The sequence below is a fragment of the Mercenaria mercenaria genome, chromosome 11 (assembly GCF_021730395.1).
Source record: "Mercenaria mercenaria strain notata chromosome 11, MADL_Memer_1, whole genome shotgun sequence".
In the NCBI taxonomy this organism is placed as follows: Eukaryota; Metazoa; Mollusca; class Bivalvia; order Venerida; family Veneridae; genus Mercenaria; species Mercenaria mercenaria.
In genome coordinates, this window is record NC_069371.1 from 61,631,534 (window position 1) to 61,648,925 (window position 17,392).

The 17,392-nt window shown below is 34.9% G+C and overlaps 1 protein-coding gene across 10 annotated transcripts in view; it reads left to right on the forward strand.

Moving 5' to 3' along the window:
• LOC123531388 (RNA-binding motif, single-stranded-interacting protein 3-like) overlaps nucleotides 1-17,392 on the forward strand; it is a 202,307-nt gene that overhangs the window by 44,470 nt on the left and 140,445 nt on the right. Inside the window, exon 1 of one of the 10 annotated variants that reach the window (XM_045312295.2) lies at nucleotides 4,094-4,326. The exons of the other annotated variants lie outside the window; for them this stretch is intronic. The gene's annotated coding sequence lies outside the window, so the exon portion shown is untranslated. Of the gene's footprint in view, nucleotides 1-4,093; nucleotides 4,327-17,392 lie in introns of those variants that run through there. 10 annotated transcript variants of the gene reach the window in all.

Consider the following 17,392-nt stretch of genomic DNA (forward strand, 5'->3'; position numbering starts at 1 on the left):
AAGTTTCCTTGTCATAGATGTGGCATTTCAGAAAATCATTTATAGTGATTTCTACAAGTTAATTTTCCTTGTCATAGATATGGCATTTCAGAAAACCAGTTGAAGTGATTATTACAAGTTGTCCTTGTCATAGATATGACATTTCAGAAAACCATTTTGTAGTGATTTCTACAAGTTAATTTTCTTTGTCATAGATGTCAATTATGGCATTTCAGAAAACCATTTATAGTGATTTCTACAAGTTAATTTTCCTTGTCATAGATGTGGCATTTCAGAAAACACTGGACAAATTTTCTGGTTTGAAATGAAAAAAGGAAAGAAAAAGTTAGAAACGCTGAACAGTGCTTCAAGTTTATAGAGTTAATAAAAGAATTTGATGCACGAAATGGTTTCACCTGTTGAGGGCCTCTCATGGGGAAACCATACTGCGTCTAAATTTAGCATCTCTTTCTACAAGTCAATTTTCCTTGGCATATCTATAGATATAGCATTTCATAAAACTATTTGTAGTGATTGCTACAAGTTGTCCCTATCATAGATATGGCATTTCATAAAAACATTTTGTAGTGATTTCTACAAGTTACTTTTCCTTTTCATAGATATGGCATTTCAGAAAAACATTTGTAGTGATTTCTACAAGTTGTCCTTGTCATAGATATGGCATTTCAGAAAAATATTTGTAGTGATTTCTACAAATAGTCCTTGTCATAGATATGGCATTTCATAAAACCATTTGTAATGATTTCTATAGTTGTCCTTGTCATAGATATTGCATTTCAGAAAGCCATTTAAAGTGATCTAAAAATGTCATAGAAATGGCATTTCACAAAACATTTATTGTGATTTCTACAAGTTGCCCTAAGCTTGTCATAGTTACCTTGTCATAGGTATGGCATTTCAGATGCCTTTTGCAAGTTGTCCTTGTCATAGATACAGTATTTCATAAATCAGTTTGAAATGATTGGTGTTTTTTCCATGAGACTATTTGTAGTGATTTTGAATCTCACAGTTTGTTCTTGTGACAGAAATGGCATTCCAAAGAACCATTTGTAGTGATTTTTAAAAGTTGTCCTTGTCATAGATATTACATTTCATACAATGTATTTGTAGTGATTTATGCAATTATTCATTGAACCAGTTATAGTAATGCATTGTGATAGATATGGCAGTCCAAAATAAAACATTTGTCAGCAAGTTATCCTTATCAGATATGGCATTTCAGTACATAACCATTGGAAGTGTTTTGTGCAAGTGTTTTTGATATCATTTGTAGTGATTTATGTATTGTTTTCATTAGAAATAACATATAAAAAAAGGTCTGTTGTCTGTTTCTTAATATCCTTGACATAGAAATGGCATTCCATAAAACCATTTGTAGTGATCTGTAAAACTTCTCGTGAAACCTTTTATAGTTGTCCTTGTAGGACTGAAGGTTACTAATGTTCCTCTTTCAAACTTGAATATGAGTGTCATAGAGCAGTTGATTTCTATCAGCCTGAACTCTTTTAGACATACAGTATTTCAGTAGTTTAAAGGTCAAGGTCACAATTGTTCAGACAGTGTCCAATCATAGTTTTATAGATACCTGCTCTCTGGCATCAGTTTTGATTAGGTGACTACCTGTGGTCAGTAGGTGACCCTTATTGGTCAGTATTTCAGATGTCAAGGTCATTCCGAAATTGTTGTTACCATAAGTTGTTAAGGCAGTTTAAAAGAGCACACGAAGAGTGCTATCCCTGTGAAATAACAAGTAAAAACAAAATTGATCAAACAGGAGGCAAAAATTGCAAAAGAAATAAACTCAGATAAGATGATCACAATATTTATTGCACTCATGCACCTTAATACACAGCAACATTCGCACGCACTTGCAGTTGATGCTAAATTTTTTTATTTATAAAATGCTGCAATAAGATATTCTTAAGGGTGTACTATGATTGCCTTTAATATTGGTAATAAAGTGATGGTGTTGAGAATAAGTCAAAATATCAGTGTTGATTACCAAGTAATTAGTACAAAAAACACAGTTTGATTGTTGAGTTATCATGATGTTATCAGTAATAAAATAAGATGAAATGGCAATAATGTAATTTTGGTAATTTTGAACACTGTACATTGCCCAGGAATAGTTTATCGCAACATTACTGTCTACTTAGAAATCATTTTTTAAAGGAATAATAATAGATATGTGTAGCAATTTTACTAAATATAGCTTTTTAGGGGACCATTTATATTCAAATGATCAAATATGTAAAATTGATGGAATGCAATAAAGAATTTCGTTGACAGTAATGTCATCATAATTTGTCAATGCTGTAATTGAGTTTGGCATAATCTCACTATATATAGCTTTTAAAGACTATCAACAGCTGTAAGGTCAAGGCATTGTTTATAGACTTACACCTGCAAGTAAAAATCTCATTTAAAGTTTTGCGTTTAATCCTAAATCTTGCAAGTCTGTGTAGATAGAGTGAAGAAAAACAAACCAGGTGTATCAGTTAAGTCAATTTTGTTATAATTTTCAATAAAAAATCTTTGCAGTTTTCACATATATACAAATAAAAGGCCTTGATTTGACCAAATGGTTACGGTTGCTGGCTTCAAATCACTTACCTCTCACAGATATTGGTTAGAAACCTTGCTTGGGGATTAGAATTCTTCATGCGAGGAACCATCCAGCTGGCTTATGGAAGGTTGGTGATTCTACCTAGGTGCCTGTCCATTGCCTGTAATGAGGTCTTCCTCCACCATTGAAGCTGGGAAAAGTCTCAGTTTGACCCAAAATTTATGGTGTTACTCAAAACCCCACAAAAGAATATATAAGAAATGAAATCATATAAGTTTTTCTTTCACATAATTTAGAAGATATCAATGCCATATTCACATGGACATGGTCGACAAACAACAGAACATTGAATAAAAAATCAACATGTATTCTAAATAATTATTGAGCAAAAAATAGCAATCAAATGTAAGTACAGACAGTAGTGTGTGAATGAGTTTTGTTTCTTTCTTGTTAATTTAACTGACAGGCAAATAAATGATCTAGGCATCCTTTATGTGATATGATATGTAATATTTGCATGCATCTGGGAGTAAAAAATAATCATATCATTTTTTTTCTATTGCACTGGCATACCAATTTGACAGAAGGCCAATTGGCTTTTATAGTCTATCATTAATCATCCCCTTTTGCTTTAATTGGTTTCCCCTACTCTTGTGCAGCGGGACTGCATGCACATTGGTAACTTAGATATGAAGGACATTTTGGAGGCCATTTTGAAAAGTGAGACCATTTTGAACATTTGTAGAAAAGTGCACAGCCTTAATTTCATTACCTGCAAAGAATGCTACAACTGTCAAATTTGTTGATTTATAGTAAGAGAGAACAAATTTCAGTGATCTCAAGCATGATATTGTCTTTCTAAGAGCTTGAAGATGAATCAGTGTTTTCTCTATAGAGTCTTCTTCCAGGGATAAAACAAGGGTTGGTGTTAAATGAGGTGATATTTTAAGCCCTTTTGAAGTCACAGCCAAATTGCCTGGTTTCTGCATTAACTACTTAATGCAAACATTTCTCTTTCTTTTAACATTAAATAATTGTCTTGGATACATTTTGTCTAGGATGTTACAGAAAATTTAGAAATTCTATAAATTCAGGAATTCGCTTCAGTCAAATTGAAAGCAAAAATGGAACTTTGAGAAATCCCTGAGAGAAAGCACGTACTACTGGTAGTTAACGGAGAACATAGAGGCTTTAAATATTTTCTATTCATAAAAGGGAACAGAAATTTCTTCTGGAAGCTAAATAAAAGATGCAGTAAAATTAATAGGGAGTTTTATACACCCCAGAGCCAGTCTAAAGGGTCTCGGTGTATGTTTGTATGTAAATCGTTACTAAAAATAGCTGTCCATGCTTCACTCACAAAACTCACTGTATATGTTGTGTTGATTTGCAAAACAGTGCCAGAGTGCCAATGGAACTCTTTGTATAGCTCGTAAACATTCATTTATACCATACAACAGACTTTCTACTGTTTTAGTGTGCCGTCTGCTTCATAATAATAATTCTTTTTGTTTGATTTTTGGATCTTAACACACGATCTCAATATCGCAGGAAACAACAATATATAAGAAGTTTGTGGAAAAGAGTTTTTTGTTGTTATTTTTTATTTTTCATGGTGTTTTAAAATATCTTGATCCCCAGGGAGCAGTGATTATTTCAAGTGCCTTAGAGATAAATACCAGCTGATCCCTTTGATTTGTTTCAAGGGTGAACAGAATTTTCTGAGAAAAATTGGAAGTTTATAATTCAAATCTACAGTGGTAAGTCTATTAAATTTTTATATCTTTTTCATTTATTTTTTTCCGTTGGCATTTATAGCAACAAAATGAGTCACTAATGTATTTTTGGAAGAGGTTAAATGTGTATTTTGGCACGTTTCTTGTAATTTAGTTACATACTTTAAAGTTTCAAAAAAGTTTTTCTGACAGATTATAGTTGTTGATAAGCACTAACACAGCCATTCTGGTTTGAGAAAAACTAAAGGTCTTTTTTTTCTTTTGTTTTTGATATTAATTTTTGGGCTTCAGACATAACTTTTATTACATAAAACAGAGTTGGAGGATAAATGGCATGCTGAAATTCTCCTTACCTTAGTATAGAGATCAAATATGTGACCTCCTAAGGATTATGCTTCAAAACTAATCAAGCATGCTGAAACTTTAGTAAAATGATAAATGTCAAGGACAGTATAAAGTAAGGGCTGAGGGCGAGACTGTTGTAACCATATATAAATGAAGAACTATAATACAGTAGTTTTGTGCTCAGCCTTCAGAAGACTTTAAGGTAGTGGTCCTGTTATGATAGTTCGCACTTTTTCGTGTCCCATTAAATATTCTGCGTTCGTGATTTGGATATTCCCTAGCTATTGGTATGCAGTTTAAGCCATGTGCTTGTTCTACTTAACAGACGAAGCTTGCAGATATAGCTGAAGAAAATACACATCGTAATCACTCAAAAATTGCGCATTTTTTGTATCAGGCTAGCCACATTAAACTTTAAAATCTTTTGAAATGTATTTAAACTAAAAGAAGAATTGCTCGTCCCAGAGTAATTTTAAGGTTTTGACCACCTTTGATTGCAACCAGATAAGCTTGTAAATATTTAATTGTTTAAGACTTGAGGCGGTAGACTTTTTCTCAAAATAAAATATTACTATACCCCATTGGCAAAGGTTAGAGGCATGTTGCAACTGGATATACTAATTATTCCAGCAATTTGTAAAAGAATGAAACTAAACTTCTTACCAGCCCAGCCTTACATCCTTCTTTACAGAAGTTCTTTACAGAAATTCTGTCAGTGGCTGTTTTTTTCATTTCTCTTTCTTTTCAAGTTTTGATCACCAAGGGCATGAGCCTGGCCGTCACTACTTTAGTTGTTGATCTTTGGAAATTGTACTTTGTAAACAAGATCTTACAAAACATATATATTAATATCCTGTGAAAATTTTGTTTCAGGCTTTGAAAAAATGCAAGGATGGTACATATTTCAGCTTCATACATAATTTACAGGAAATGCCAGGCACAAATATGTACTATTTTGATGATATCCGAAAGATAAGAATTCAGCACCTGCATTTTGTTTCCTTGCAATTTCAAAAAATTATTCATTATTTTATTAAAACACATTTGAATTCAAGTAAAATTAAATGCTACGTTAGATTGAAACCATATGCCAGTTTTTTTTTCATGCCAGGGAATTTTTCAAACACTTTCCTTTTTTTCGAGAAGAGTAATCAGCATGCCATTATAATTGAGCCGTGCCATGAGAAAACCAACATAGTGGGTTTGCGACCAGCATAGATCCAGACCAGCCTGCGCATCTGCGCAGTCTGGTCAGGATCCATGCTGTTCGCTAACAGTTTCTCTAATCGCAATAGACTTTGAAAGCGAACAGCATGGATCCTGACCAGAATGTGCGGATGCGCAGGCTGGTCTGGATCCATGCTGGTCGCAAAGCCACTATGTTGGTTTTCTCATGGCACGGCTCATATATTTATTTCAGGAAATGGATTTCATCTTCTATGTCTTTTATGTAACACACGTCACATTACAGTAATGAATAAAAGCAACATCTTACTATTTATGAATAAAAAAGTGAAAGTGGAATTAGAAAATAAATATTTGCGGTAAATCATGTTGATGGAATAATACACATGTATATAAAATGTTAATTTATGAAAAAGTGTGGGAACTTTTTCGTTATAAATGTAGATTAGGGCATAGCCTAGGGGGACAAAATATGAAAATGCGTTAGAAAAAAAAGCAAGAAAATGCTACTAAAGGTCTAGACATTTGGATGCTGGGAAGAATTAATGACATACAGCATGAAAATGTATGAACTTGCTCATATTATAGATTGCTGGACCTATACCAAGGGAAACAATAATTGCATGTAATTATTTCATGTAATTATATGAAGTATATTGTACAAGAAACATTTGCAAATGATTCCCACATGGCTGTATAGTAGGAAAATGCAATTAGGGGGTGGGAAGGTATTTTTGTTGCGGTTAAATATTCTGGTGCTGATTTTAAAGTATGTTTCAACATGTGGAATGAACTAGAAATTTGTACTATAATCCATGTAAATGAAATTCATACCCTCATGAGCATTTTGCATTGATTACTGTATATTGTCTGGTGGATGCATTTTGCTAAATGAATTAAACAACTTTTTTTCTTTTCATTTTGCTAAATTAATATAAACATGAATTACAGGTTTTATGTTTCAAAAGTAGTAAAGCTGGAGGGGTGTGGCTTTAAGACTTATTTCACACTTATATATACTGTTCGCACTTTAAAGCAGCATGCTCAGAAATCTATATGAAAATTTTTATTATGAAGTAATACATATACAGCAATTAGTCGAACCTGTGATTTTGTTTTCAAATCATTTAAAAACCATAAATCATAAAGAAGTTGTTTGATGTTCAACATTCCACATGCATGTTACACTCAAGGTTAACAAAATGAATATAACTGTTTTCATTGGCATTTTGTCTGATGAGAACTTAAGTGATTCCCAGTACAAACAGCTTCGTGCAGAGGTACTTGTTTTTAAAACAGAATGAGAAAAATCCTACATATATAAATTTATATTGGCTTTTATATTTTGAGAGTTTAATGAATATTGAACTATACTAGCTGACAATAAGAGGGCCGAATCGGCAGTTCTTTTTTGATTCCGTAATCTACTTATGTAATATAATCTTCCCGAGTTCTTACGGATAGTCTTATGATTGAAAGAGTTGCATGAAACATTAGATCGGAAAACATACCGAAACGGAAAAAAAAGAAGATAAATTATCATTACGGGTCCCCTACTGTAAAAGGAATACAAGTAATAATAATAATAATAATAATAATAATAAAGTCTTTATTTAACGAGGCAACACAGTTGGGTGTACCCAGTCTTCCCTGTGAGCCTCAAATGTACATATATACAGTAAACACAAATTAACAAATTAAAGTAAACAAAGTCATGAAGGGATTATAATGCAAAATAGCATATATAAGAGGATTACATGAAATTTACATAAGGAAGGTAATAGAATAAACAACATGGTTTTATGTAAAGTTACACTGAAAGCAAAAGTAATGAAACAAACAATATACAATTATTTGTTAATTATTTATAGTTTTAAATAAGTACTCTGATACCAAAAAATATCATAGTTCTCATGCGGTTGATAGATGTTGTTGCCCACTAGAGAACCACCATTTTAAATAATTGCTTTTGAATGTGTTCAGGTTTGTTGATGTTCTTATATGATAAGGAAGTGAGTTCCATAATTTTGCACCAGAGTATGCCAGTGATTTTCTATAGAATTCAAGTCGAGGTTTTGGAACTAAAAGTAGTCTTTGATCATATGATCTCAATGACCTATTTTCAGTATACGTAAATAGTTGCTTCATGTAACTAGGGAGAAGGTTGTTAAGAGATTTGTATACTAATATGGCTTTTTTATAATTAACTCTATCTTGAAATTTCATCCAGTTAAGTTGAATAAATAAATCGTCTGTTGGTGTGTCAATGTCTTTATCTAAAATAACACGAGCTGCACGTTTTTGGAATTTGTACATGTCATTCAAAAGCTCAGTGTTACAGTTTCCCCAAATAGTGCAACAGTAATCTAGATGAGGAAGAATGTATGCATTGAAGAACATTTTTCTAGTATGGAGATTTAAAAATTGTTTAATTCTCATAAGCAAATATAATAAGTTGCATTTATTCAGTGTCATTTGAACATGCATTTTCCAGTTAAGGGTATGATCAATATGAACTCCCAGGAGTTTTTCTGTGGTTGAAGTTTGTATAGTTTTATCTTTGAGAGAAATATTTGAGTCTTTGATAGTATTATATGTGTGGTTTGAAGGTGAAATGAACATTGCTATAGTTTTTTCAGCATTTGTAATCATTGAATTTGGTTCACACCAGTTTTGTACGAATCAAGATCGATTGAAGATTGTTACTAACTGGATGAAGTATTTCCGTAAGATGATAAAGTGGTATCATCTGCAAATATATCTGATGTTGAATTGATAAGTGTAAAGGCATATCATTTATGTAAACAATGAAAGAAGAGGTCCTAAAACTGAGCCTTGTGGCACACCAGTACAGTATATCTTGAGCACTGGATTATGTTTCCAGACACATGAACTTGGTGTGGCGATTTGTGAGATATTGACCAGAACCAATAATTGCATTTTCATCAACATTATATAATTTCAGTTTTTCAATGAGTAATTTGTGATTGATAAGTATCAAATGCTTTAGTAAGATCTAAAAAAATAGTTCCAACAGATTTTCTTCATTTATTGCTTTTATCCAGTTGTCAAATAATAGTAGTTAGAGCAGTTTCGCCGAGTAGCTTGTTCGAAACCTGATGATTGGGTGAATAGAGAATTATTTTCCAGAAATGATTTGAAAGTGTTACTGCAATGTCTTTCTAACACTTTTGATAGAATTGGTATAAGATTGATATTGGTCTATAGTTTGTTTTGTCACATTTAGACCCTTTTTTATACATAGGTGTAACTTTTGCCCTCTTAAATATTGCTGGAAATATACCCTTTGATATACTTAGATTAAATATCTTTTCTAGAGGTTTAGATATGATCTGAGCACTTATTTTAAGAAATTTTGGGCCTATGCCATCAAGTCCAGTTGATTTACTCAGATCAAGTTTTTGCAGCTCTTTTTCTATGAATGTGCTTGAAGTAATAGTGGAAGTGGAAGTAATATATCATGTAAAAATGTCTTGAACCAGCCAGGCACCAGACCTACAGCCTGTTGGATAAAAGAATGACCATTTAACAGAATGATTATAGTAGCATTTAGTAAGTTTTCAAAACAACAAACTATTTTCTTTGGTGGGAGGAGACAAATTCAGTCGCATAGAAGAATGGTTTTTCGGTAAATTTGAGAGGAAAATGTCTTCTTGGTTATATATTAGCTTGGTTAGCAGTTAAGCTTATATAGTTGGGGGATGTGTTTTCGGTCAACAGTTTGGCTAATGTTGTCAAGTGATGGCTTCTTGATTAGGAGTGAGGTTATGTTATGATATGATTGTTTCTAAATTGAAGCAGTTAGTGAGGATTCAGCAGTTGATAGTTTGTTGTTCAGCAGTAAGGTTTAATTTAAGGAGTGGAAACAGTTAGGTTTACATATATTGTAATGGTCAGCAGTAAAGTTTTATATCGTGTAGAAAGGATGGTTTCTTGGTCATCAGTCTTCTGGAGAGACCAAGTTCTCTGCTTCTGTACTAACACATGCCACAGTTATTATTCAATATATAAATGTGTAGCTTTAATTGATTATTGCATAAACTCTAGTTCAGCAACCTTTAGAACTTGTAAAAGTCTCTAACATAAACATTCTTTCCCAAACTTCACAATGAGCTTGTAATTCTTTGTTTAAAGGCGTACGCTAGAATTCCCTGTATATGAGATGGGCGAAATTTCCCAATAACAGATTTCTTTAACTTTGGATTTGAAGGACAATCATTAAAGAAACAAAAAATGCAATAAAAATCAGAGGTCACCGGATTCGAAAAAGAGTTATCTGCCCTTGAAAACGGCATTTTTGGGGGAAAAGCCGTTTTCAAGGGCAGACAACTCTTTTTCAATACCAGTGACCTATGATTTTTATTGCATTTTTTTGTTTCTTAGATGATTGTCCTTCAATATCCAAAGTTTGAAGAAATTCTGTTATTGGGAAAATTTTCGCACCAAATTCTAGCATACATCCTTAATCTAGTTTACCTGGGATGACCTTTTGTCCGCTTGGACCTTGCAGACAAAATGTACGTTTACTAATGATGCTGATGATATTCTAATCAGTTTGCAATCAGACAGAGATTTAAGCTTATCTTTACATGCACCATGTGATGAGCATCCCTCCTTTACATAGAGCAGCTGTTCTCTAAGGGCCACAAAGGGAATTTGCCAGAAAATTTACATAGACTTGCTTAGGGTACTGCAGTATAGAAAAAGAACACAGAATATTTTTTCTCTGTTGATGGTTTTAGATTTACTTTAATAAATTTAACATTTATTATTGAAAAAAGTTTTGAAGTTTCTGGGAAGATTTAGGAATACTGTTGTGGCAGAGTCTATGTATCTGATGGTAAGAAAGGGGATGTGTAATGTCTTGGGGGGGGGTGGAAAGGGGGGTTTTATAATGTCTAGGGAAAAGGGGCTGGATCTCTAAGAGGGCATTAATTGGCCCATACAATTTAACAGAAATTCCACCATATGACAATCACTTCAACATTAGGGGTTGACAGTTAGCAAATCAGGGAGGTGTGTGCATTTTAACTTTATTAACTCAGAAATGTCGACAGTCAAAATATGTTTATTTTCTGAAGACAAAATTATTTTCCTAAATTACGCTATTATTTTTACTGTCATTTTCCAGTGTTATTTTAACTGTATTCATGTATGAATAAAAATATATTATGTATGCATAATTATGCAAAACAACATGATATGCAGTGACTTACTGGTGAATGTTCTGAATATGACAATGTACATTCAATGAAGGCACAAACTTTAAGAAATAATGACATACTTTTTTACAAATGGGAAAAAATCAACTTGTTTAATCAAATTATTTATCATGTCTCCCCCCTCTATTGTTTTTGCCCTGTCCGTCCATCTGTCCGTCTGTCCAAGCTCACATTTGCATACTTAGGTGGCTATAGGAAGAATAGGTAACTGTACTTTTTCTTTGATGTCATTCATTCCGTAAGGCCTTTATGTGGCAATTTTTTCTTACGTGGCTAAAAGATAAATAGAGAGAACAAAAGGGTAGCCACATAAGTATCCATATGTAGGAATGTCCGTCCGTCCGTACGTCACACTTCATTTCCGATCAATAACTGGAGAACCATTTGATCTAGAACCTTCAAACTTCATAGGGTTGTAGGGCTGCTTGAATAGACAACCCCTATTTTTTTTGTGGTCACTCCATCAAAGGTCAAGGTCACAGGGGCCTGAACATTGAAAACCATTTCTGATCAATAACTAGAGAACCACTTGACCCAGAATGTTGAAACTTCATAGGACGATTGGTCATGTAGTGTAGATGACCTCTATTGTTTTTTGGGGTCACTCCGTCAAAGTTCAAGGTCACAGGGGCCAGAACATTGAAAACTGTTTCCGATCAATAACTTGAGTACCACTTGACCCAGAATGTTGAAACTTCACAGGATGATTGGTCATGCAGAGTAGATGACCCCTATCGATTTTGGGGTCACTTTGTTAAAGGTCAAGGTCACAGGGGCCTGAACATTGAAAACCCTTCCCGGTCAGTAACTTGAGAACCACTTGACCTGGGATGTTGAAACTTAATAGGATGATTGGTCATGCAGAGTAGATGACCCCTGTCGTTTTTGGGGTCACTCTGTTAAAGGTCAAGGTCACAGGGGCCTGAACATTGAAAACCATTTCCGATCAATAACTAGAGAACCACATGACCCAGAATGTTGAAACTTCATAGGATGATTGGTCATGTAGTGTACATGACCTCTGTTGTTTTTGTTGTCACTCTGTCAAAGGTCAAGGTCACAGGGGCCTGAACATTGAAAACCATTTCCGATCAATAACTTGAGTACCACTTGACCCAGAATGTTGAAACTTCACAGGATGATTGGTCATGCAGAGTAGATGACCCCTATCGATTTTGGGGTCACTTTGTTAAAGGTCAAGGTCACAGGGGCCTGAACATTGAAAACCCTTCCCGGTCAGTAACTTGAGAACCACTTGACCTGGGATGTTGAAGCTTAATAGGATGATTGGTCATGCAGAGTAGATGACCCCTGTAGTTTTTGGGGTCACTCTGTTAAAGGTCAAGGTCACAGGGGCCTGAACTTCGAAAACCATTTCCGGTCAGTAACTTGAGAACCTCTTGACCTAGATTGTTGAAACTTCATAGGATAATTGTTCCTGCAGAGTAAATGACCCATATTGTTTTTGGGGTCACTCTGTTAAAGGTCAAGGTCACAGGGGCCTGAACATTGATAACCATTTCCGATCAATAACTTGAGAACCTCTTGATCCAGAATGTTGAAACTACGTAGGATGATTGAACATGCGTAGTAGATGACCCCTATCGATTTTGGGGTCACTCTGTTAAAGGTCAAGGTCACAGGAGCTTGAACATGGAAAACAATTTCCGATCAATAACTTGAGAACCACTTGACCCAGAATGTTGAAACTTCATAGGATGATTAAACATGCAGAGTAGATGACCCCTATTGATTTTTGGGTCAGTCTGTTAAAAGTCAAGGTCACAGGGCCCTGGTCATGTAAAATCATTTCCGGAAAATACCTCGAGAACCACTTGACCTACAATGTTGAAACTTAATAGGATGATTGGACATGCAGAGCAGATGACTCCTATTTATTTTTGGGTCACTTGATCAAAGGTCAAGGTCACAGGAGCCTGAACAGTGACTTGAGAACCACTAGGCCAAGACTGTTGAAACATAGTGGGATGACTGGACATGCCAAGTAGATGATCCCTATTGCAGCCAACCATCAGTGTCTCTTTGACTTTCGCTCCTGACACCTATTGACTTCTTGCCTATAGGACTTTGTTTTGGGGGAGACATGCGCTTTTTTGCAAAAGCAATTTCTAGTTCTTATTTTATTTTTGGTCGATTTTGAAGCAAGTTCTACAACTTATATTAATCACTTTCGACACCTCATTTCTTAGTGAGAGAAGAGAAGCCAGATTTCCTTTTAATGCTGAGCGCCAAACACTCTTTGGTATGACATAGCCGGGGAACGAACCCACGACATCCCGCAATGAAAGCGGATGCTCTATCACTTGGCTATCGAGATGGTTAATTAACAAATTAATTAAATAATGTTCAGAAGAAGTAAATATAGCATATTAAAAAGAGTAAGAAGACTTTCTTATGGTCATCCCCATAATATGATGCAGTTTTTATATCAGAAAAGGCAATTTCAGGACACCTACTGTTGGATGTAAGTCTGACAGCAGTAAGCAAGGTGGCTTCTATGGTCAGATTATGGCTCAATTTTTTTTCACATCAATTTTAATTTATTTTCGTTAATAACATACAATTTTTATCAGAAAACACTTTCAGGTATCTCTTTAGAATCAGAAAAAAAAATGTTGTGAAAAGTAGATGAACACTTTGTCAAGTCACTGATGCTTAACATAAAAAGAGAGATAGAAATAGGATTTGATCTTCCTATAATCTCACAAAAAATGAAAATTAGCTATCCCTATCTTTTAGTTGATAAACTTTGAACCAGAGGTGGTATGGTAAAGGTTTTTATCTGTGCTAATTGGCTGTCTATCCCATACTGTAGCTCTAATCTGTGGTGTTTGTGTTCCAGTAATTGGCCACTTATTGCCAATCATTATCAGATTATGGCCACCAAAGATTAGTATAATTTCCCTTGACCCAGGTACTAGTTGCTGGGAATGTCTTAATCATGCAGCAGAAAATGTCAAAATGCAGACGTATTAAGTATGCTTTTAATTGCAGTTTCTTTCTGAATGTACAGTTTCCAGTGGTACCCAAATTAGAGTGGTTTATGTCAATGGAGGGAAGTTGTTTGGACCAACACAGTTGTTCAGTTCGGAAAGGTTTCCACTTCTCAAGAGATCAGGATTAAGTGGTTTTCAGTTTAGAGGGGTTTCAAGTTAAGAGGGGTCTCCAGATTATAGTGGTGTCATATTTAGAGGGTTTTTTTATTTGAAGGTGTCCAGTTTAGAGGGTTTTCCAGAATAGAGGGTCTTCCAGCTTAGAGGGGTAAACCACTGTAGTGTTTTGTGAGCATTTTATTGTCATGGTTGATGGGAGTATTGATATCTATATTGGGATGGGTATGTCATTACTGACTAACAACCCAGGGATACTTATGCATACAGGCTTAAATCAACAGTAAGTCATTTAGATGGGACTTCCAAGTAAGGACAAATGTATATCAAAGTCACAAAACTAGGAATCCTCTGTAAATGAAGTGTATACTGTACCAGTTTCTGAACTTTGACTTGGTCCAAGGAAAGGAAATGCATAATGCACCGCAGTCTGAACTTTTGACTTCGGCTTATAAAGCTGAATTTGGAGAGTCTCAGAAGTTATCCTTGTCATTGCTCAGTTCAAACATTGTGTTGAGAATCAGCCAATCAGATCGTGGTCTCCAAAATTAGTAAGGCCCTGCTCTTCCCATATAGTCTTCAATTAAGTTATTGTACCCCCCGACAACAAAGTTGTAAGGGGGGGTATACTGGTTTCAGGTTGTCTGTCTGTCCGTCTGTCCGTCTGTCTGTAGACACGATCTTGTGCGCACCATCTCTCCTCATCCCCTTGACGCAATTTAATGAAACTTCACACATGTGATCAGTAACAACAGTAGTTGTGCATGGGGCATGTTAGGTTCTTTCAGAAAAAAAACTTGCAGAGTTATGGGACTTTTTTTTTGTTACTATACTATATACATAGACACAATCTTGTGCGCACTATCTCTCCTCATCCACTTGACACAATTTAATGAAACTTCACACAAGTGATCAGTAACAACAGTATTTGTGCATGGGGCATGTTAGGGTCTTTCAGCAAAGAAAATTGCAGAGTTATGGGACTTTGTTTTTTGTTACAATACTATATACATAGACACAATCTTGTGCGCACCATCTCTCCTCATCCACTTGACACAATTTAATGAAACTTCACACAAGTGATCAGTAACAACAGTAGTTGTGCATGGGGCATGTTAGGTTCTTTCAGAAAAAAAAACTGCAGAGTGAAGGGACTTTGTTTTTTATTACTAAACTATATACATAGACACAATCTTGTGCGCACCATCTCTCCTCATCCCCTTGACACAATTTAATGAAATTTCACACAAGTGGTCAGTAACAACAGTAGTTGTGCATGGGGCATGTTAGGTTCTTTCAACGACAAAAATTGCAGAGTTATGGGACTTGTTTCTCGTTAACATACTATGTACATACAGTCTGCATATGCAGTCTTGTGCGTGCCTAATCTTCCGAACCCTTGCACACAATTTAATGAAACTTCACACAAGTGATCAGTACCAACCCTAGTTGTGCATGGTGCATGTTACGTTCTTTTAGATAAATATTCTGCATAGTTATGGGACTTTGTTTTTTGTTACTATACATACAGTCTATATACATTATACAGTCCACATAATTATGCAATCTTGTGTGCCTCAAATTGCAATGTACTGTGTCAGTGCATGCGGGGGGTACATTCATCACCTTTAGTGATAGCTCTAGTTCTTCCTTCATCTTCTATGCTGTGTTGCTTAGGGCATCATTGAGCTGTGCCATGAAAAACCAACATAGGGGCTTTGCGACCTGCATGAATCCAGACCAGCCTGTGCATCCGCGCAGTCTGGTCAGGATCCATGCTGCTTGCTTTCAAAGCCTATTGCAATTAGAGAAACCATTAGCGAACAGCATGGGTCCTGACCAGACTGTGCAAATGTGCAGACTGATCTGCATCCATGCTGTTCGCAAAGTCACTACGTTCGTTTTCTCATGGAGTGGCTCATTTATTTCATGTAGGGAATTACTACATCAGACTGCACAAATTACAAACCACTCAGCGAAAACTCATAAAAAAAAAGTTCATGAATAAAAAGCTCCTTTATTCAAGTTAAGTTGATACCTCTTACGATTCTACATACTGCGTGTTATCTGTCTCCATTTTGATTCAGGCATGTTACCGGTCTTGACATTTAATGTTGTTGCATATGTTACTGACAATTTTAGAATTCAGCTCTTAATGTCATGCCAATTTGTTCAAACTCAAAACTCTACCTTATTTCCATGCAGTTAATTGTTATGGATTCTGCATGTACTGAGAAATCAGTAATATCAGGTTTTTTTTGGAGTAATTTTCGTTGATTTTTCATGGCTGCATAAATCTCCATTCTTGCATAAAAACTACTTTTTTCACTGGTTCCGCCCATGTATAAACGGGAGAAAAATCGTGTGCAAACAAGGCAATTCACGTGCTGTTAATACATGATTTTTATTTTTAAAATGCTTTGCCAGGGACGTATGTATGTATTTCTGCGCAGACTGATATTTGGCATCTGCATCTTGTTTCTTCCATAATAACCTCTTCTTGTAGCATTATAGATACAATGTAATCCATAGTGTGTTTAGCTGTATCAGATTCCAACCCCAAACATACTGCCCCCCATCAATGTATGCACTAGCTTCTCTTAAAGTTTACTCCCTTTACAAAGCGTCTGTTCAGTTATTGTAAATAAAATTGAATAAATAAGTATCGCGTGTAACTTGTGCTATTGCCCGTTTTTAGGTATTATATTAATGATTTTTGTTAGTATCAGTCGGTTTGTTTTTACCTGATTGTTCGCAGAATTCATATAATAAACCTCGAAAGCTAGTCACTAGCTTCGTACTCATCCGTACTCTGTTTGTTCGTACTCAAAATAATTCGAATGTAAAGTTGTTATTCTTAAAATAATTGTGTTCCTGTTTATCAAATTTTTAAGTTATATGCAACATTATGTGTAATGTAACGTTTGTAATATCTAAAAATAAAAATAAGATGCTCAAAAACCTTCAAATTACGCTTTTAGTAGTGTTGTTGTTATGTGTGCCCCGGTTATGGATATTTAAAACATGTTTACCGTTTCCAAGAACAACAAGAATGGTAAATAAAAATGTACCGGAATCGTCAAGTAATCACATATGAAAACAATGCATTTAGTCGTCGTGTAATGTTTTTTATGCAAGAATAGCGACAATACACGTTTGTTATCCCCCGCCGATGAAATCGGGAGG